Source organism: Aegilops tauschii, chromosome 2 (assembly GCF_002575655.3).
Source record: "Aegilops tauschii subsp. strangulata cultivar AL8/78 chromosome 2, Aet v6.0, whole genome shotgun sequence".
NCBI classification, from domain to species: domain Eukaryota; kingdom Viridiplantae; phylum Streptophyta; class Magnoliopsida; order Poales; family Poaceae; genus Aegilops; species Aegilops tauschii.
The window spans coordinates 60,033,748-60,057,275 of NC_053036.3; the positions used below are offsets into that span (position 1 = coordinate 60,033,748).

Sequence of the window (23,528 nt, forward strand, 5' to 3'; positions counted from 1 at the left end):
TCCAACTGAATCGGCGGAAATTTGTCTTTTTCATGAGAGGTGGATCAAAACTTTTTACACTCAACCATTTTGTCAATTAAATATGTCCTACTATTTAAGAAAATTGATTTGGTCCAATTTTTCAACAATTATTTGGGAGGTCCTTCACAAAAAAAACCTCCTTTTAGGCACTCGAAAAATGGAAAATGGTTTTTTCGTCAAAAGAAAATGAAAACTTCCTTAGGCAACATTGTTTGCCATTCCAATATGCACCCTTGTGCACAATATGAGGTCATTTGAACAAACTATGCCATGAATGTGGACATAAGATTGATCATTTGGCTTGAAAGCCATTGATCTCCACACGTGATAGCTCATTTCTGAGAACACTTTTTTAAAATAATTGCCGTATTACAAGTTTACTATTTTTCCTGGAAACTTGGTCACATATGATGACAAAATGCGAAGGTTTTCCAATTTTTTGATTTTTTTTTTGAATTTTTTATGCCCGTTTCAAAATGCGGTCAAAACGGCGGGCTTGACTGTTCCTAGCTAGTGGTTGAATCTTGGAATTTTTTTGATGTTTCTCTGATTAAATATATACTTATGTTCCTATAAATGATTTTTGGAAAAAATAAATAGCTAACTATGAGGCAGCTACAGTTCAAATTTGACCCGCTTCCTGATGAATCAGCGGAATTTTGTCTTTTTCGCCAGAGATGGATCAAAGCTTTTGACACCCAAACATTTTGTCAGTTGTGCATTAAACATGGCCTAGTATTTTAGGAAATTGATTTGGTCCAATTTTGCAACAAATATATGGTAGGTCCTTCACAAAAAAAACTCATTTCGGGCACTCGGAAAATGGAAAATGATTTTTCCGTGCAAAGAAAATGAAAACTCCCTTAGGCAACATTGTTTGGAATTCCAAGATGCACCCTTGTGCACAATCTGAGAAAATTTGAACAAACTATGCCATGAATGTGGCCATAAGATTGATCATTTGGCTTGAAAGTCACGATTCTTCACGCATGATGGCTAATTTCTGAGAACACTTTTTTAAAACAATTGCCGTATTACACGTTTATTATTTTTCCTGGAAACTTGGTCACATATGAAGACACAATGCGAAGGTTTTCCAATTTTTTGATTTTTTTTTAATTTTTTATACCCGTTTCAAAATGCGGTCAAAACGGCGGGCTTGACCGTTCCTAGTTAGTGGTTGAATCTTGGAATTTTTTTGATGTTTCTCTGATTAAATAGATACTTATGTACCTAGAAATGATTTTTCGAAAAAATAAATAGCAAACTATGAGGCAGCTACAGTCCAAATTTGACCCGCTTCCTACTGAATCAGCGGAATTTTGTCTTTTTCACCAGAGATGGATCAAAGCTTTTGACACCCAACCATTTGGTCAATTGTGCATTAAATATGTCCTAGTATTTTAGAAAATTGATTTGGTACAATTTTGCAACAAATATATGGTAGGTCCTTCACAAAAAAACTCATTTTGGGCACTCGAAAAATGAAAAATTGATTTTTCTTACCAAGAAAATAAAACTCCCTTTGTCAATATTGTTTGCCAATCTAAGATGTAAACTTGTGCAAAATTTGGTATCATTTGAACAAATATTTGGTAGGTCTGTTTAAAAAAACTCATTTTGAGCATTGAAAAATGAAAAATGATTTTTTGTGAAAAACTTATCTTTGATTACGACCAATTTAGATGGTCATAAGGTCTTCAAATTGTTTGCTGTGTTCTGATTGGTCTATAGACATCTCACGCGGATCGTTCATCAAGCACCGTCCGATTGTCCAGGATCCAACTGCTGCCTTCACCCCCTCACGTCTCACCCACTTAACCCTAACACAACCCGTCTCGCCCCTCACCCTCTCTCCTACGCACTCACAGCCGCCGCCCCCAACCATCTCCCTCGCTCAGATCTCGATCCGCCGCAGCCGCCCCCAACCCACCCCCACCGCCACTCTCGACGACCCTCACCGTAGACGAGGTCGAGGCTGACCCAAGATCGAGCCCATGCCCAGACTCATGAGTGAAGCCCTGTGGAGCTGCCCACAAACTGCTCCTCTTACCCAACCCCCGATTCCTCTCCAATCTCCGCCGTCACCGTCGATGCCCGCCCCCATCGGCGACCTCGTCTCCCCGTCCCCCCCCATCCCCACCCCCACCGCCGACCGACCTCCCTCCTTATCTCGTCCATCCACCCATGGAAACCCCCTCTTCCACGGATCCACCCATCCACGCCCACCAGTTCTGGCGATGGATGGGGCGCACCAGCTGTTCTGGCAATGGCAGCGCCGGACCCGCACCCACCTGTGCGATGGAGGTCGGCCGCATCGGGATCCACCTACGCGATGGAGGCCGGCCGGATCGGTATGGCGCGGCACACCACACCACACCGGAGCTTGCTGCTGTGCTGGTCGTCGACAACGACGCAACTCCGGCGGGACATAGACGCCCAAGGTACGTACGTCGTTCTTGCCAACTCTTCCATCTCCTCTCATGCGTGGCTTGCATGCTGCAGATCCGACCCCCCATCCTTCCTTCCTTGTGTTCGCGGAACGACAATGGCAAGGGGACGACCGATGTGCGTGGTGGACCAGGAGCTGGAGAACCATCTCGCCCTCCATGTTCACATCACCTCCCTTTGCTTTCCCTTGGACACTTGGAGAGAGAGAAGGAAGATGGCGGATGAGGGGATGGCCAACTGCATCGACATCATCCTCGCCATCATCCTGTCGCCGCTCGACGTCTTCCTCAAGTTCGCCTGCGGGGTGAGTTACCCGAGCTTTGTCCCAGTCCCGTGCTAGCTGCATGTTTAAACTTCACAGTAGATTCTCTCCTGAGCGTGATTCCGTCGAGAGTTGGGTTAACTAACTGCTGGTGCTGAACGTGCTTTTGCAGATCGAGTTCTGAATCTGCGTGCTGCTCACCTTCTTCGGCTACCTCCCTGGCATCATCTACGCCGTCTGGGTCATCACTAAGTAGGTGTCGGAGGGGCTCCTCACCTCTGGCTGCCTCTAGGTATGCATGCACCGATGCGCCTTGGGGGAACTTGTCATGTTTCCCGGTTATTTTCTGTTCAGTACAGTCCTCTGCAGAATTTACAACAGCAATTTTTACTATATGAAGAAACTAAACAGATATAGTCTGTCGTATTCTTAACAACACAAAATGATGCATCTTCCAAGCAAAAGTAATTTTGCATATCCAAAAGAGAAGCGCCCTGTAGCATGTTGTTACTTCCATCTCTGTTCAAAAAATAGAGGAACCATCTTTTTTGGTTCAGATAATTGCAAGGAAATTCCTGAAGTGATCCATGTTTCCTCTGGTTGTTGTTTGTGCCAGGTGACCCAAGGTTGCTCAAGAGGAGCAGCAGCCGCACAAGAGTATCTGAAGATGACTCCTCCGTTTCTAACCCATCCCCTTCCTTCCACAGTTTTGGATGATGAACTTGATCCTCCTTAATTAATTAATTTCTCATCGTGCTTAATTAGCTGTAAATGTGCCCCCGTATTGAAGAAGAAGAAGATAATACAAATGTAATTTAATTGGATGGTCCCTTTCATCGTGCTTAATTAGCTGTAAATGTGCCTCCCTTACTAAAGAAGATAAGAATCCATATGTGTTATGCAAAATTAACTTTGTCATCTTGTAAGCACTCTAGGCAGTGTCTAGAGGGTGAAAATATGAGAACAAAAAAGAATTACTGGATTAATTTAAAACATCCATCCTTTACTCTGTCCATGTCATTGTTATTTACCCCTGGGAGTATTTTTAACTTGAAAATATCTGGTGAACTGCCATTTCGAGTACATTTGCTTGCTCTGTTAATTTTTTCAGTTACTCCATCTTACTCTGTTAAGTAAAATTTGATATGTGGAGTAGCAGCAGTAAGCTAGACCCTCCATCTTGCTCTGTACATAGTTAAAGCTACTGAATATTTAACAGTATTTTCAGTAAGTATTCTGAACATGCTTCTGAATATTTCCAGATTTTGAACATACAACCAAATCTGCAGGAGTAAACAAGTTCTTGAAATAGATATTGCAAGTGTTTTATCTAAACATCTACTCTCACCGAAGATATTTCAAGTGGTCTGGCCAGATTTTCTCAGTTTGCAAGTTTACTTACTTTTCCAGTTAATTAACTGGACATCTTGGAGTAGTTAGAAAATCATGAATTATTTGCAGAAAACCATAGAAGTATTGTACTCCAGGGTGCATTACTTACATAAACTTGCTTGCAAGCTTATTTTCGACTCACGTATTCTGAAACTGAAAAAGCTTAGTTAACTTCTATAGTACTTTGGGTAAAAATGGAATGGTTCCATCCTGCACAACATACTTTGAGTGAATGTTGAGTACTGTATGCACTTGTGTAATATATGTTGGTTGATGAATGCCTGGGTGTGTCACTGCTTGTTCCATGCTACATTTCGGAATTGTTCATTTTTGTGTTATGACAACTTCACTGCATCCTGCCGAAACCTTTTTAAAATCTTGCAGATTCTAGTGCTACCACACAACTAGATCAGTATTTGATTACTATTACAAGTGGAGGTCTAAATCAGCAGAGAACAGGGGTGAGATGTACATGTCCCAACCTCCTTCCCTCCCATGTATGAATACACTCTCAAGTAGTCATTTTTTTGAATGGGCATATGATAAGAACTAAGAATTCACCTTCACTAATTGTCTATGATATTTCATCAGGATCTATAAGTACTTGAGGTACATATTGGCCGCACCACCAATTTGTGTAGTTCTTGGGCCCTCTTGGTAGTGGGTTCTCAGTAGGACTATAGAGTTGATAGTATGCTTCTATGCATCCCCATTTATGAGTTATGCAGAATAAGAATTACAATTTGCTGCAATTCAGATGTTTTGAATTCTTCAATCTTAAATTGTTCAATGATGATAGCTATCTTGCACCGTACTATAAAATCATGGATCAGCAACTAGGTGATTGTCAATCCGTTCTTGCTAGATGTGTTGTTGTTTTTCTTCTTCTAAGATAAGATGGTAGCATCACATGTCATCCTATCATGTTGTACTAGTTCCTGAAGTGTAATATAAGATGGTGGCATCAGATGTGTGTTCTGACTTGTGACTGCTTACTACATGGATACATGCAGCTAGCTAGCAACCTAGCAGTACTAGTAAGAATATATGTGACTAATTCCCTCCCTATACCTTGTGATTGATTCCAAGTATATACAGATGCCATCTTTGTCTGGCAACATATGCACCTGATTACATTCAGGTGCATATAGTATGCTTGAACAGTGTAAACATATGCATCTGCAAAATTACCTCATTCATAGTGTGGTGCCTATGTATATCAGTTATCAATTGGCTTGATTTAGGCTATTGATAGTCAGTGTCTCAGTGACAGAAATAACTCAAAAGCTATACCTTTAGCTGTGTTGGCAATCGAATGTATATAATCGTAACCGTGAAACTAGTTATTACCGTAGCCAGCAGATCTCTTTAGTAAGCAGTAACTGGTAGTTCACATAATCGATCCCATAGATTACTTCCCCAACGTGTGTTCCAAGGGCTTTACCTATTAGAATTGATGCTTGTTTCTACTAAGTGTTGCACTTGTTTCTACTAAGTTTTAAATGTGAATCTGTTGTTTCACATATACTATATACAACTGATGCCTTGAATAAGTCAGCTCCCGTTGGATGGTGCAGTGTAGCAAATCAAGTGCGACTCATATCCAGTTGTTTTCTCACATTATTATTTGGTTATACCATGCCGCTGCCATTGTTTGCTTAAGCATGATTTGCTCCAACCTGGCATTGTGTTGTACTAGTACTAGTACATACTTCAATTGCATGCATGCATGTTTGCCGTTCCCTGAACTGTTTGCCTACTTTGCATACGGCTTCTGTCTTGCTGCTCTCTGACCTGTTGTACTGTCCATATGTTACTTGATCATTTGCAAAATATATCTCAGTTTTTGCTGTAATGAGAATGTTATATCCATGGTTTCCTGTTAAATCTAAAGTTCTGCAGCAAATTTTCATCGTTAAGAGAATTTTATATTCACGGATTCACTTGATTATGTTTCAAACTTTTCATAATTTATTATTTGCAGATGCTGGCTTTCATTCTTCCAAAGTTGGGTGTACAGGAGCTCTAGGAAGAAGAATCCCGGAGATAAACCACACCCAGCAATGCATTTTAGCTTACTAGATATAGTTATGCTTGCAGCTAGTTATGTGTATATTTAGTTGTATTTTATAGCTGAATACCAGAATTCTACTATGCTTGGCTGTTGTATGAAATATTATGCCTTATTGGCTCTTTTTGAATCAAATTATCTAATTGCACAAATATAGAACTGGTGTGTGGTACCCGAAAAGCAAACCTGGTAATTGGTTCCCATTTGACTAGTGGGACCTACCTTAAAATAGAAAAGAAACAAAAGAAAACTGACAAGTGGGCTGAAAAAGGCTAAGGCCCCAAAAAAATTGCATTGTAAAAGGTTTTGGCCCAAAACATAAAAGTCTATTGGGCTTGGCCCATGTAGCTTACCCAAATGGAAAGAAAAAACAACAAATGGGCTGAATTGTTGGGCTCGGCCCATGTAAAACACCTAATCGGACCGGGCTGAATCTTGTCAGTGACCTTTACAATTGGTCGCAATTTTGCCATGTCAGATTGCCACGTCGGATCCGACGTGGCCTGGGCAGACAGCCAGTGACGAAAACAAAAGGTCATGGGTTCAACGACCTTCTGTTTTGGTCGTAAACGTCTACGACCTTCTCACAGAGAAGGTCGTTAATTTCAGTTTACGACTGCCAGCTTTTGACCTTCTGTTTTTGGTCACAAAAAGGTCGCAAATGAAAAACTATGACCTTTCAGCGTCCAATAGTGAGGGTCACAAGTTGACATATTTCTTGTAGTGCACGCCCACCGTCAGCCGCGGGTGGCGTGGCCCATGGAGCGCCTCCACCACCTCTGCCCCAAGACCATGCCTTGGTGCCAAGGCGCGTGGCCCCATGGTGCGACCCAACGCGCTCGGTGCCCGCGCGCGAAGAGAGAAGCTGCCAAGAAATTCTTCGGCCGCGAGAAGCTGCACCTGCGCTCCTCGCGCCGCCTCGCCACGACCGTGCGCCACCAGCGGTGGCGGCATGCGGACCTCATCAAGACCAAGCTCCACCTCTGAGACGGGCCCCGGTGACCACGGCCGGCTGCCGTGCCTTCACCCTCGAGCTGCGTAGGGCGCCTGGCCGGGCAAGTTCAAGCCAGATCTGCCTCCTCGCTACGACGGCACCCCCGACCCCACGGAGTTCCTGCAGCTCCACGAGCTGAGCATCTAAGCGGCTAACGGCGACGAGAAAGTCATGGCGAACTGGATTCCCATGGCTCTCAAGGATGGCGCCCGCTCCTGGCTCCTGAACCTGCCACCGGGCTCGATCTCCTCCTGGGACGAGATGCGCGACCGCTTCATCGCCAACTTCCAAGGCACTCGCGACCGCCCGCCGGCCGCGGGTGACCTGCGCCACGCCAAGCAACAACCAGGGGAGACCCTCCAGAAGTTCATCTAGCGCTTCAACAACATTCGTCTCAAGATCCCCAAGGTGACGGACGAGGCCATCATCTACGCGTTCTCTGATGGCGTCCGCGACGTCAAGATGAAGGAAGAGCTTGCTATCCACGAGGAGCTGTGCACATCTCAGGAGCTGTTCAACCTGGCGACCAAGTGTGCAAGAGCTGAGGAAGGGCGCCTCTCCCTCCTCGAGCTGCCGGCTGCGGACCCGGAGGAAAAGAAAGCCAAGGCCAAGGACGTGAAACGCAAGGGAGCAACCGTGCTCGCAGCGGAGCCTGACACCAAGCGAGGAAGAGACCAGCCCGAGTCATCCAAGAGCAGCCGTCCGTTCTGCGCCTTCCACAACCTGAACACCCACAACACCAGTGAGTGTCAAGAGCTCAGAGCCATTCGCGAAGGACGCTTCGGTTGACGCCCCAAGCGCAGCGACCGGGGCTACGGCCGAGGCGGGGGACGTGGTGGCGTACGCTGGGACGACCGCGGCCCTGCCAGGAGTGGCGCGACCGCCCTCACGAGGACCGCTGGCAGGATCAGCCTCCCGAGGGCGCCTGGAGGGATCAGCCTCATGAGGATCGCCCTCAAGGCAACGCTGGGCTCCCTCCATTGCCGCCACCACCAAGAAGGAACGATGAACACCACCAAGACGAGGGGGCTGGGGGCTTCCAAGAGCCGCGTGCTATCGCTTGCATCTTGGGCAGAGCCCATGCCCCAGCCTCACAGCATATCTTCAAGCAGTTTGCTCGTGAAGTGAATGCAGTCCTCCCCAAGCTCGAGGCCACACGCCCACTCAGATGGTCCCAGTGCCCCATCACGTTCAGCTCGGCAGATCAGCTCAAGTGCGCAGCTACCACTGGCGCCCTCCCGATGTTGTGCTCCCCAGTCATCAGCAACGTGCAAGTTACCAAGACCCTCATCGACGGCGGCGCAATGCTCAACGTCCTGTCCGTCGACACGTTCGACAACCTCCAAGGGCCATATGACCATCTTCCGCCTACCAAGCCATTCTCAGGAGTGACCGACGGTTCCACTACGCCGATAGGGCAGGTCCGCCTCCCTGTCACCTTCGGGGAACGCAAAAACTACCGCACCGAGCTCATCAACTTCGACGTCGCGCACATTCGTCTACCGTACAATGCCATCCTCGGGTACCCTGCCCTGGCCAAGTTCATGGCCGTCACCCATCACGGCTACAATGTTCTCAAGATGTCGGGGAGTGGCGGAATCATCACGGTCCCATGTGAAGAGAGAGATGCGGTGTGCTCCCTCGAGCGCGCCGTCCAAGCTGCAGCAATCGACGACCCCGACAGCAAGGGCGAGGGCCCTCCTGAGGTCACCCCCAAAAAGAAGAAGCAGCTGAGCCGTGCAGGACCTCGGGAGGGTGGCGCCGCAACTGGAGCCTCGTCAGGATCGGCGCCCGCCCTAGGGCGCCTCCCTCCATCGCATAGGAAGGCGCGCCCGGCGCCCTTCTCGGGCAGGGCTCGGGGGCTTTCTTCTAGAAGGCCTCAGACCTTGCCCACATCACGAGGGAGGCGCTTGGGCACCACTTGGAGGCGTGCTTCGCGGCATGTTTCCCTCAGGAGAACACAGGGCAAGGAGCACCCACCGATCAGGAGTTCATCACCAAGACAACTCAGGAGCTGCAGGACGCAAGGGCCATGCGCGGCGACCGCCGCTCGCGAAGCGCAGCTCCCCATCTAGGCGAGGATGCCAGGCTGCGTGTCTGCATCGACATTCCACGGCTCAACAGGGCCACTTCTCAGGAGCTCTTCTGGCCTTCGCGCGTGGGACGCTGCGAGGGCCCACCGCACAGCTACGTTCGCATGCCCTTCAGCCTGCCGAGCGTGTCGTGAGCCTATCAACGCAACCTGCGGCGTGTCCTGGAAGCTCAGGAGGACAGGCACCACGCCGTCCTGGCAGAGATGGAGATGGTCCTCCAGGAACCACCTGAGCCCCCAGAGCCTCCCGAGGCTCAGGGCCCCGGTGGCTCATGAGGAGCAACCCTTTCGCCGCGCATCTTCAGCTGCCCCAACTCTCCTTCGTCGACAGAACCAGGTGACATTTTTCAAGTTCATTTAGCTGGGAGCAACCCATGGGCTGCATCATTCCCAGGCCGCGTGGGTCCGTCCCTGCGGCTTGTATCCTTGTTTACGTCTTTAAGCTTACCTTGTTGGGGCCGCCCCTCCGGCTGCATCATCCCCAAGCCTCTTGGGCCTGACCCAGTGGCATGTATCTCCCATGCATTTACTTAAGCCTGCTGCTCTCATGTTTCATCTACCCATGATTGTCACCTGCCCGATTGCCACCTGCTCGATCGTCGCCTCCCATGGGGCCTCCTCACACTGGCACGGCGCTGGTGCATGGGCCTATCCCTGCCACGTCGACAAACCTGAGCAGTCGAGCTCTGGCTCGCGGCACGCCCCGCGCACGCCACCCCACTAGGCCCTCAGTGCCTTCATTTCCTCGCAGAGCAGCCAGAGGCAGGCTGGCAACCATAACAGCAAAATCGTGTTTCTCCTTGTGCTGGATCGCAGGGATCTCATGAAGAAGATAGCAGGCGGCACCACGAGCTTCCTTTCCTCTCGTACAATCCGCTTGTGCGTCAAAAGGGGGGCTCCTGAGCATCGCGACTCTGGAGCTCTTACTGGCTCTCCAGCCCTCACCCCCTTGCCTTGACCACGGCATCACGACCTGGCATACCAGAGGCGGCTGAGCTCGCTCGAGGGCCGGGACCTGAGGACGTAGAGCATGAAGGAGAGTATGTGAGAATGGGAGACTCGTATAGGCCCGGCCTGGCTACGCTGCGGAAGCTTGCGCACGAAACTTGGCGCATCACGAGGACTCGGCCCCAAATTATCAAGATAAGTCTCGCGCTCAGATTGGCTATTCGCTGGAACCTAAGGGTCACGCTCGCCGCAGCCCTGTTGCGGCCACGTCGCCCTCCTTTCTTGCCTTACCATGGCTGCTTGAGCGCTAAAGGGGACCTCCCGAGCATCGCGCCTCAGGGGCTCTTACTAGACCTCGGGCCGCTCACCTCCTGGCCTTGACCACGGCACGCGACCTGGCATACCAGCGACGACTGCAGCCTGCCTGGGGACCGGGACATGTGCGCGTAGAGCAACAAGCTATCGCGAGGTTGGAAAGGGGAGACCGAGCCTTAACAGGACATGCGTCCGTAAGTTTTCATAACAAGGAAGATATACACGAAAGACATTACAGACCCTTTACACACCCCCGCGGGGTACTCCGTGATTCTTAGCAGGGAACAAAAGACGAGAACTTAGAGGAATCCTATCTACGGCATCCCGTGGCGGACGCAATCATCAACAGTGGGCCACGGGAGGCCGGCGCCAACCCCACCCAGATCAGCGGCGGCTGGACGCCGCTGCTTCGCTCCGGGCGCGGTGAGAGCTCGGGGGCACGTAGCTATCGTCGTTCGTCTCTGGAGTCTCGAAGAGCTCAGGAGAACCGCTGGACGCCCAAGGGTCGCTGCTGCTGGAGGAGCCGCAGGCCGGGCGCACGTCGTCCTGATGCTCCCCTCCGGGGCAACACGCCAAGCGGCGGCCCTCCGCATCGAAGACCTTGAAGAAAAGCGTGGAGACGCCATCATACTCGAAGTGGATCGCGAGGGCGCCCCTCACACGGCAAACCCGCATGACCTCGCCCCAGCCGCGAGTCATGAAGATCTTGCCGGTGGGGACCGCTTTGACCTCTGCTCCGGTCGCCGGAGCATCGCAGTCAGCATGCTGCAGCCAGAGCTCGAGGGGCCCTCTCGGAGGCATCACTTCGGAGAAGAACCACGGGAAGCGGATCCAAGAGCTTGGGGGCATCGGCGCCCATAGCACAAGCTCGTGTGAGGAATCCGCGGTGTGGATTCCAGGGGCAACCACGCGCGTCGCCGTCGCACAGCGACCACGAACGCGGCGCGGGCGGCGCTCCTCGTCGCTCCACCCTCCTGAGCCCTCGGCTCGGGCGTACAAGGGTAGCGGATACCCTGGAGGAGGCCGCTCGCACCAGGGCCTCGTCACCACCTGCATCGCCGCTTCGTCACGACGGTGGACCGTCCTCTTCTTCGGCGGGAGCGGCCCAGGATCATCACGGTGGGCCTTTCCCTTCTCGTCAGCGGAGAACCTTCGGATCGGCGCCATTGGATCTGCAGCAAGCAATGAAGCAAGGAGGAGGAAGCAAGCGAGCCGCTAAGAGATGGGCGATGGGGGCTCGGCCCCCCTCCCCATTTATAGCGGAAGAAGGCCAACCGGCGCCGCCCAGGATCACAGGTAATGATGGTTTTCCTTGCATGTCGCAGGGACTAGTCAAGTCGGGCGGTTGCCAAGGCAGCGTGGGGAAGCGGAGACGCCCATGTCCAATCAACCACCACGCGTCAACCGAGGCCGCGGGCTTTTGGGGCCCTCGGCGCTCCACGCTTGACCTTTGGCTTCGCCTCGAAGTCAAGCACGAGCCTGCCTTGGGCCCGGGGGCTACTGTCGGCGTTCTGGGAATGGGGGTCCCCAGACTTGCCTGCCTGCGGCCCACGGCGTGGCTATGCTAGCAGGCCGTATGGCCCATCTTCATCGACAAGGCATTCAAGACCCTCGCGAGGGGCCAAGACTCGCGAGGTGGACGACCGAAGACCTCCTCAGGAGCGGCCACGCTGGGCAAGCTCATGAGGGGCAGAGAGATCAAGGCAAGGCAAACCTCGCGAGGACTTCGTGACATGAGCCATGACGATCGACACCAAGCGGGCGCCAGCGCGCGCAGCGTCCTTGTTTCATCTTTGGTGGTAAGGAGGCGGGCGCAGGCGCAGAGTATCGAGGCATCAAGCAAAGGTTTCCATATCGGTGCAACGAGAACGAAGACCAGCAAGACGGCAGGACGGAGGTCACCATGGAGCCCAAGACGGCGTCACCACCAGAGCCTTTTGCAGGCGAAGACCACTTTTGTCAGGATAAGCTGTACTAGCTGTCCCCTTTCAAATTGGCCGTTGTTGGCTCCCTTCCCGCTCAATATTTGGGGAGAGGACCAGGGCCTATATAAGTAGAACTAGCCCCCGCAGTAGCGCCATCTGATCTGGAGCCAATCCTTAGCCACACACCAAGCACAAGAACACCTCAACCTCAGGAGGTTGTTCTTTCCCTTGTATCTGTTGTTCATCAGCCCAAGAGGCAATCCACTACCACCACACTGGAGTAGGGTATTACACCACAACGGTGGCCTGAACCAGTATAAATCTCGTGTCTTTCTATGTTGCGAGTTCGTCGAGTTCGTCCGCGAGATCTTAGAGAGCGAGGGCGTATTTTGCCGGAACCCGTGATCCGACACGGGTTTCTTTTATTTTTCTGTCCTATAAAAGTTCGAAATGTAATGAAAATCTGCCGTGTTTGCATTAATCTCGGGCGGTGTATATGAACTTTCACAATAATATAGTATATTGTAGGAGTACTAGCAAGATGCCCATGCGTTGCACGGAACATCAAGATCTTGTGGGAGAAAAGGATGAACGAGGGAAGGCCTTATCTGCAAATGTGGAGAGGAGTGCGGGTAAATTGTGATAGTTTCCTTCCTATCCGTTAGATATAGATCGGGCGGCCTATGTTGCAGGATGGCAGGCACACCATCATCACCAACTCTGCTTTTTATTCAACCGAGACAAAGCTAACATGCGAAGTAAAATAAACACATAGTCTACATACACAATTTATCTTAGGCACTCCAATAGTACATCCACTACACATTCACGCATTTCACATCTTTCTACATCTACGGGAACCTACAAAAGGGTTAACGTAAATTGCCTCTATCTCTCCTCCTTGATTTTCATGCTGGTGGGCCCCTTCCTCCCCCCAATCTACAATCAACAGCTCACATGTTTCACATTATGTTAATTACATAACTGGGATTACGTAGGTGTAGCATTACTTGTCCTAAAAAAACCCAACTAAGCCAACCTCCCAGCATATCGCGCGGGAAAAGACCCGGCCGCGCCGATTTAGTCGGGATTACCGGATTACTAGTAGAAGTATCGATGGATCGCGCAAAGCACCAAGTTTTTTTTAGGGGGCGAATCACCTAGTTTAAAAGGAAAAAAGGCGGTACACTCACAGCACCCCAGTCGCGGTCGCATTGCACCCCACACACGTTCGGTCCTGCAACGGCTCACGCAAACGGAACGCGCTTCGGCCTGCCTCTTCACTGACACGTGGGACTGCACTTGGAGAAACCGACCATGTGCCAAACTCCCCCCACCCACCGCGCGAAACCCCCCCCCCCCAAAAAAAATTCCCCCCAAATCCCAAATTCAACCGCCCTTTGGCCAACTAGCCAATAATATTCCCCAAACCCCCTCCCCCCGTCCCCCTCCACTCCATTTGTTCCGCCAAAGCCGCCCTCCCTGCCGTGCCGATATGTCGGCACCGCGGTTCATCGAGGGGACACACAGCGATCCTATCGCTCCCACAGTACGCTCTCATAGACTGTCGTCCTCTAGCCGCGCCGCCACCGGTGGCGACGTTCTTGTGGAGGCGCACGGCGGTCCGCGCCGCCACCGCTGGCGACGTTCGTGTGGAGACGCACGGCGGTCAGCTTCTCCCACGGTACCACATTCTAGACTGAGGCCCCCTGCATGTCGGTGTAGCGCTGAATGTTAGCTGATAGACGCTGTTAATCTCACTGTTTGCCGAAGTAGTTTACAGTCAATATGCTCTACTTAAGAAGCTTCCTTGCCCTGTTCTGCACTCAATCTGCTTAGCTGAGATGGCATGCCAAGCCCGATTAGTTGCTAAAATATCCTGCCATATATTTATTGTGACGTAGATTGCCATGGCCTAGTAGCCAATCTATTAGGTGAAATAGCTGTACACAGTTTTATACTCGATCTTTGTTGCTGCGATGGCCTTCGATAGTTTGATGGCTGTGTGCTGAAACAGCCTGCCATAATTTAGCACTCAAATCTATTTGCTGAATTAGCTTTACATATATCCTGTTACTTAGATCTGCTCGTCCAAATATCTTGTCATAGCTTTAGACATCGACCTAGGTATTTTATTATAGACTTCATAAAAAAGCATATATGTTTTTCCTGTAATATCTAGTAGAAGAACTAATTTCTATGTCTAACAGATGGACAGGACATGGATAACTTCTGCTCGAAGATTCTCCGCTGCATATGTCGAGGGGGTTGAAAACTTCATGAACTTTATCAGAGCTGAGTACGGTGGTCTGAAATCAGATGTGCTATGCCCGTGTAGCAGTTGTATGAATTCAGTTAGAAGACCCCAGTCAACTGTGCAAAATCATCTACACTTGTATGGGATGTCGGTCACATATACTAGGTGGGTGCATCATGGTGAAGCTGTGAACGTCAATGTTACTGACTACGTGGAAGCAGGAGATCACCATCTTGATCTGCCTGATGCTCAGGTGGAAGAGGAGGAGGAGGTGGTGGTGGCGGAGCCAGTGAGTTTAACCAACATTGAAACAATGCTACGAAATGCTCGTGCATTTTGTGAACTTTCACTTGCAGAAGGAAAACGATGGGCCCGCATGTTGGAACAATGCAATGTGGCTGTCACCCCAGGAAATAAGCTGTCAGTATTCTCAGCTATGGTCACCTTTCTTCAGGTGAAGACATCTGAGCGGATGACCAACAAATCATTCGGTGCGATGTTGGCTGCTTTCCACAAATATTTCCCAGATGCGTCTGAGCTGCCACACACCTACAGTAAAATGAAGAATTTCTTTCGTGCAGTTGGAATTGGATATGATATGATCCATCTTTGTAAGAATAATTGTGTTCTGTTCCGGAAGGATTATGCCAACTTAAGTGAATTCCCGAAATGCAAATCATCAAGATGGAAAGATGGCGATGCTGTGAAGAGGATTCCTCATAATGTTCTGAGACATTTTCCAATTACACCAAGATTGCAGAGGTTGTTTCATGATGCTGAAACAAGAGAGGATGTGTTGTGGCATTCTAGGAACCAGGAGTACAGAGATCAGAATGTAATGAGCCATCCATCTCATGGTAGTGAGCGGCAAAGCTTCAATCAGAAACCCAAAAAGTTTGCTGCTGACCCGAGAAACATTAGACTTGGCTTAGCTTCAGATGGATTTAACCCATCTGGCCAGCAGAGCGCCACATATAGCATGTGGCTAGTGCTTGTTATCCCTCCAAATGTCTGCACCAAAGAATCAAACTACATGATGGCCTTGCTCATCCCAGGTCCAAAAAGTCCTGGAAAGGATTTTGATTTATTCATGGAGCCTCTTGTGGAGGAACTTCAACAGCTATGGAAGGGTGTTCTCACTCGAGACCTATATAGCAGCCCGCCAGCTGATTTCTTTCTGTGTGCTGTTATAATTTGGTGCATCCATGATTATCCGGCTTTGGGCACTATGTCAGGGCGAATGACACATGATTAAAATGCTTGTGTTCGCTGTGACAGGAATCCACTGTCATACGCAATACTTAGCAAGATCTGTTACATTGGACATTGCCATTTCCTTGCCAAGGACAAGCCGCGTCATACAAAATACCAAAGACATGTGTTCAATGCAAAGCATGAAAACCATGATGCGCCAAAGAGGCTCACCGCCGATGAGTTGCAAGTGGAATTAGAGAAGGTCAGGCATATTACACCAGGAAACCATCCTGGTAATGGTAGCGGGAAAAGGAAGCGTGGCAGGGCAGAAGAGAGATTATTGTTTACCCGCAGGTCCACTTTGTGGGACTTGGAGTATTGGAAAGATTTGGATCTGCGGCATAATCTTGATGTGATGCACATCGAGAAAAATATGTGACAGCATTATCGGCACACTTCTTAATATTGAAGGCAAGACGAAAGATACCTTAAAATCAAGGATTGATTTGACACATCTGGGTATCAGAAAGGATTTGCAGGTGCAAGATGAAGGTAAACCACGGGATATGGCACCAGCTGTGTACGTCTTGGACAAGGTAAAAATAAAAGAATTCTGAGAGGTCCTGCCACGTGTGAGATTCCCACATGGATTTGCTTCCAACCCTGAAAGGAGAGTCAGTGCAGATGGAAACAAGGTACAAAGGTTGAAAACTCATGACTGCCACGTTCTACTTCAAAGGGTTTTAACTGTTATCCTTAGAGGATTGGGCCGCTTTGACTTATACAGAGCAGTTGCAGAGTTGGGACAATTCTTCAGGGAACTCTGCAGTAGAAATATCAGGATAGATGCTTTGGAGCGTCTTAGAGACAAGATACCAACTATCCTATGCGACCTTGAGAAGATATATCCTCCAGCCTTCTTTGATGTGATGGTGCATTTGGCTGTTGATCTACCTGATGAGGCACTACTTAGAGGTCCAGTACAGTATGGCTGGATGTACCCTATTGAAAGGCGGCTAGGCACTTTCAAGGGCTATGTCAGGAACAGAGCTAGACCTAAGGGTTCCATTGCAGAGGCCTACATTGCTACAGAAGCGTTGACCTTCTACTCAAAATACATTGAAACAACTGATCAGCTTAGCAAAGAGGTGGGTGAAGACATCCCCGGGCTCAATGTTTTCGATTATTCTGTTCAAGTTATAGGGAAGAGTCGACAAGAGGAAAAACCTAAAGATTTCGACAAAATGGTTTGGTATGTGTTGAATAACTGTCCTGAGATACTACCTTATATCAAGTAAGTGCTAAGTACTGCAACTTATACATCATAATCTACTAAACTTGCAGCACATTCTTATATATTTAGATGTTTGACGCGATCACTATGTTGTGCAGCATCTACAAAAACGAGTTACTGCTGCAAAATCCAAGAAACATTGACAAACTGGTTATGGCAGGATTTGCGAAATGGTTCAAGAGCCATGTAAGCTTTTGAATTGCACTGTCAGTTTTTTTAATATGTTGAGTACATAAGATGATCAGCTTGTCTATTTTCTAAACATAGGTTAAGAAGATGCGGGGGGATGGGCAGGCAGTTGATGATGCCCTTTACGCACTAGCAATGGGTCCTGATACTCGGGTAAGACATTATGAATCTTGCGTTGTTGGAGATGTGCGCTACAACACCCTTGCACGCGACGAAGGAAGGAAGACACAAAATAGTGCCATCATGAGCACTGATACGTACGGCAGAGTGACAACTAAAATGTATGCTAACATAACAGACATTGTTTAGTTGCAGTATATCTCCAGTTTCGAGGATCATTGGTGTGTGGTTCTGTTGTGCTGTCGTTGGTATAACCAATTTTCCAGGATCGCAAAACCCAGGGCTGATGGTTATTTCAAATCCATCAATGTCAAGGCGGCGTACCAGACCAACGAGCCTTTTATTTTGGCAAATCAAGCAACACAGATATTTTTCTTGGAAGACACATTTGCACGTAGCAATGGCTGGAGAGTATTGCAAAGGTTTGAGCAGAGGAATTCGTTTAACGAAGTTGCAGAACAAGATGATGCTTACACCGCTCCTGATGTACAAGAGTCCATAGATGTTCCTAATATCTTTGAGAACCATCACGTCAATAACGCTGGCGAAAAGATTGCCTGTCATGCTGTGCACATACAAGAGTTGATCAACTGAAAAGATTGTCTTTCGTCCGAAGAAAAATCATAAGCAAGCTTTCGGGATGAGACTCCGCCGCCACGAGGCGGAACCTTGGCGGAACCAATCTAGGGCTCTGGCGGAGCTGTTCTGTCGGGGACACTTCCCTCCGGGAGGGGGAAATCATCCCATCATCATCACCAACGCTCCTCTCATCGGGAGGGGGCCAATCTCCATCAACATCTTCACCAGCACCATCTCCTCTCAAACCCTAGTTCATCTCTTGTATCCAATTCTTGTCTCTATGTCTGGGATGGGTACCTGTGGGTTGCTAGTAGTGTTGATTACTCCTTGTAGTTGATGCTAGTTGGTTTATTTGGTGGAAGATCATATGTTCAGATCCTATATGCATATTAATACTCCTCTGATTATGAACATGAATATGATTTGTGAGTAGTTATATTTGTTCCCGAGGACATGGGAGAAGTGTTGCTATTAGTAGTCATGTGAATTTGGTATTCGTTCGATATTTTGATGAGATGTATGTTGTCTCTCCTCTAGTGGTGTCATGTGAACGTCGACTACATGACACTTCACCATTATTTGGGCCTAGAGGAAGGCATTGGGAAGTAATAAGTAGATGATGGGTTGCTAGAGTGACAGAAGCTTAAACCCTAGTTTATGCGTTGCTTCGTAAGGGGCTGATTTGGATCCATATGTTTCATGCTATGGTTAGGTTTACCTTAATACTTCTTTTGTAGTTGCGGATGCTTGCAATAGGAGTTAATCATAAGTGGGATGCTTATCCAAGTAAGGACAGCACCCAAGCACCGGTCCACCCACATATCAAATTATCAAAGTACCGAACGCGAATCATATGAATGTGATGAAAACTAGCTTGACGATAATTCCCATGTGTCCTCGGGAGCGCTTTTCTCTATATAAGAGTTTGTCCAGGCTTGTCCTTTGCTACAAAAAGGATTGGACCACCTTGCTGCACTTTGCTTACTTTTGTTACTTGTTGCTCATTACAAATTATCTTATCACAAAACTATCTGTTACCTATAATTTCAGTGCTTGCAGAGAATACCTTGCTGAAAACCGCTTATCATTTCCTTCTGCTCCTCGTTGGGTTCGACACTCTTACTTATCGAAAGGACGACGATAGATCCCCTATACTTGTGGGTCATCAAGACTCTTTTCTGGCGCCGTTGCCGGGGAGTGAAGTGCCTTTGGTAGGTGGAATTTGGTAAGGAAACATTTATATAGTGTGCTGAAATTTACTGTCACTTGTTACTATGGAAAGTAATCCTCCGAGGGGCTTGTTCGGGGTATCTTCACCCCGACCAGTAGAAAAAAGAGTTGCTCCTCAACCTACTGAACCTACTGAAAATGAAAATGTCTACTTTGAAATTCCTTCGGGTATGATAGAAAAACTGCTAGCTAATCCTTTTGCAGGAGATGGAACATTACATCCTGATGAGCACATAATCTATGTGGATGAAGTTTGTGGATTATTTAAGCTTGCAGGTATGCCTGATGATGTTATCAAGAAGAAGGTCTTCCCTTTATCTTTGAAGGGAGATGCATTGACATGGTATAGGCTATGTGATGATATGGGATCTTGGAACTACAAACGATTGAAATTGGAATTTCATCAGAAGTTTTATCCTATGCATCTTGTTCATCGTGATCGTAATTATATATATAATTTTTGGCCTCGCGAAGGAGAAAGCATCGCTCATGCTTGGGGAGGCTTAAGTCAATGTTATATTCATGCCCCAATCATGAGCTCTCAAGAGAAATGATTATTCAAAAAATTTATGCTCGGCTTTCTGACAACAATCGCACCATGCTCAATACTTCTTGTACTGGTTCTTTTATGATGAAGACTATTGAATTCAAATGGGATTTATTGGAAACAATTAAACGCAACTCTGAAGATTGGGACCTCGACGAAGGTAAGGAGTCAGGTATAACACCTAAGTTTGATTGTGTTAAATCTTTTATGGATACCGATGTTTTCCGTAAATTTAGCACTAAATATGGACTTGACTATGAGATAGTAGCTTCTTTTTGTGAATCTTTTGCTGCTCACGTTGATCTCCCTAAGGAGAAGTGGTTTAAATATGATCCTCCCATAGAAGTAAAAGTAGTCGCACCTATTAAAGTTGAAGAAAAGACTATCACTTATAATGATCCTATTGTTCCTACTGCTTATGTTGAGAAACCACCTTTCCCTGTTAGAATAAAGGATTATACTAAAGCTTCAACTGTGGTTCGTAAAAGCAATATTAGAACTTATACACCTCCTGAGCAAGTTAAAGTTGAACCTAATATTGCTATTGTTAAAGATCTCTTGGCTGATAATATTGATGGGCATGCTATTTATTTCTGTGATGAGACTGCTAGAATTGCTAAACCTTGTGCTAAAGATAAACATAGACCTGTGGTAGGCATGCCTGTTATTTCTGTTAAAATATGAGATCATTGTTATCATGGCTTATGTGATATGGGTGCTAGTGCTAGTGCAATACCTATTGACTTATACAAAGAAATTATGCATGATATTGCACCTGCTGAGTTAGAGGAAATTGACGTTACCATTAAGCTTGCCAATAGAGATACTATATCACCAATTGGAATTGTTAGAGATGTTGAAGTCTTGTGTGGGAAAACCAAATATCCTGCTAATTTTCTTGTTCTTGGTTCCCCACAAGATAGCTTTTGTCCCATCATATTTGGTAGACCCTTCTTGAACATTGTTAATGCTAAGATAGACTACGAAAAGGATGTTGTTACTATTGGTTTAGGTGATATGTCTCATGAGTTTAACTTTTCTAAATTTCGTAGACAACACCGTGAAGAGGAATTGCCTAGTAAAGATGAAATTATTGGTCTTGCTTCTATTTCCGTACCTCCTAGTGATCCTTTAGAATGATATTTGCTACACCATGAAAATGATATGTTTATGAAAGAAAGAAGGGAATAGATGAAGTGTTCTTTAAACAAGGACCTATTTTGAAACACAACTTGCCTGTTGAAATTCTAGGGGATCCTCCTCCACCCAAGGGTGATCCCGTGTTTGAGCTTAAACCATTGCCTGATACTCTTAAATATGCTTATCTTGATGAAAAGAAGATATATCCTGTTATTATTAGTGCTAACCTTTCAGAGAAGGAGGAAGAAAAATTATTGAAAACTCTGAAGAAGCACCGTGCTGCTATTGGATATACTCTTGATGATCTTAAGGGCATTAGTCCCACTCTATGTCAACACAAAATAAATTTGGAGAAAGATGCCAAACCAGTTATAGATCACCAACGACGGCTGAGTCCTAAGATGAAAGAAGTGGTAAGAACGGATATACTAAAGTTCCTTGAGGCAGGTATAATTTATCCCGTTGCTGATAGTCAGTGGGTAAGTCATGTCCATTGTGTCCCTAAGAAGGGAGGTATTACTATCGTTCCTAATGATAAAGATGAATTGATTCCGCAAAGAATTATTACAGGTTATAGGATGGTAATTGATTTCCGTAAATTGAATAAGGCTACTAAAAAGGATCATTACCCCTTACCTTTTATTGATCAAATGCTGGAAAGATTATACACACACACACACATTTTTCCTTTCTAGATGGTTATTATGGTTTCTCTCACATACCTGTGTCAGCTGATGATCAAGCAAAGACCACTTTTACTTGCCCTTTCGGTACTTTTGCTTATAGACATATGCCTTTTGGTTTATGTAATGCACCTACTACCTTTCAAAGATGCATGATGGCTATATTCTCTGATTTTTGTGAAAAGATTTGTGAGGTTTTCATGGACGATTTCTCCGTTTATGGATCCTCTTTTGATGATTCCTTGAGCAACCTTGATCCAATTTTGCAGAGATGTGAAGAAACTAACCTTGTCTTGAATTGGGAGAAGTGCCACTTTATGGTTAATGAAGGCATTGTCTTGGGGCATAAAATTTCTGTAAGAGGCATTGAAGTTGATAAAGCCAAGGTTGATGCTATTGAAAAGATGCCATGTCCCAAGGACATCAAAGGTATAAGAAGTTTCCTTGGTCATGCCAGTTTTCATAGGAGGTTCATTAAGGACTTCTCAAAAATTTCTCGGTCTCTAACTAATCCATTACAAAAAGATATACCATTTGTCTTTGATGATGATTGTGTAGGAGCATTTGAAATACTTAAGAAAGCATTGATTTCTGCACCTATTGTTCAGCCACCTGATTGGAATTTACCCTTTGAAATTATGTGTGATGCTAGTGATTATGCTGTAGGTGATGTTCTAGGGCAAAGAGTTGATAAGAAATTAAATGTCATTCAATATGCTAGTAAAACTCTAGACAGTGCCCAGAGAAATTATGCTACTACTGAAAAAGAATTTTTAGCAGTTGTATTTGCTTGTGATAAGTTCAGACCTTATGTTGTTGATTCTAAAGTAACTATTCACATGGATCATGCTGCTATTAAATATCTTATGGAAAAGAAAGATGCTAAACCTAGACTTATTAGATGGGTTCTCTTGCTAGAAGAATTTGATTTGCATATTATTGATAGAAAGGGAGCTGAGAACCCCGTTGCGGACAACTTGTCTAGGTTAGAAAATGTTCTTGATGACCCACTACCTATTGATGATAGCTTTCCTGATGAACAATTAAATGTCATAAATGCTTCTCAAACTGCTCCATGCTATGCTGATTATGCTAATTACACTGTTGCTAAATTTATACCATCCAGTTTCACATACCAGCAAAAGAAAAAAAATTCTATGATTTGAGACATTACTTTTGGGATGACCCACATCTTTATAAAGAAGGAGTAGATGGTGTTATTAGACGTTGTGTACCCGAGCATGAATATGAACAGATCCTACGCAAGTGTCACTCCGAGGCTTATGGAGGACACCACGCTGGAGATAGAACTGCACATAAGGTATTGCAATTCAGTTTTTATTAGCCTACTCTCTTCAAGGATGCCCGTAAGTTTGTCTTATCTTGTGATGAATGTCAAAGAATTGGTAATATTAGTAGACGTCAAGAAATGCCTATCAATTATTCACTTGTCATTGAACCATTTGATGTTTGGGGCTTTGATTATATGGGACCGTTTCCTGCCTCTAATGGATATACACATATTTTAGTTGTTGTTGATTACGTTACTAAGTGGGTAGAAGCTATTCCAACTAGTAGTGCTGATCATAACACCTCTATTAAGATGCTTAAAGAAGTTATTTTTCCTAGGTTTGGAGTCCCTGGATATCTAATGACTGATGGTGGTTCACATTTTATTCATGGAGCCTTTCGTAAAATGCTTGCCAAGTATGATGTTAATCATAGAATTGCATCTCCTTATCACCCACAGTCTAGTGGTCAAGTAGAATTGAGTAATAGAGAACTCAAATTAATTTTGCAAAAGACTGTTAATAGATCTAGAAA

At 46.6% G+C, this 23,528-nt stretch overlaps 1 pseudogene; it reads left to right on the top strand.

Moving 5' to 3' along the window:
- The first annotated feature begins 2,300 nt into the window (after window positions 1-2,300).
- Window positions 2,301-3,740, top strand: LOC109745576 (uncharacterized; annotated as a pseudogene).
- Window positions 3,741-23,528: the final 19,788 nt, after the last annotated feature.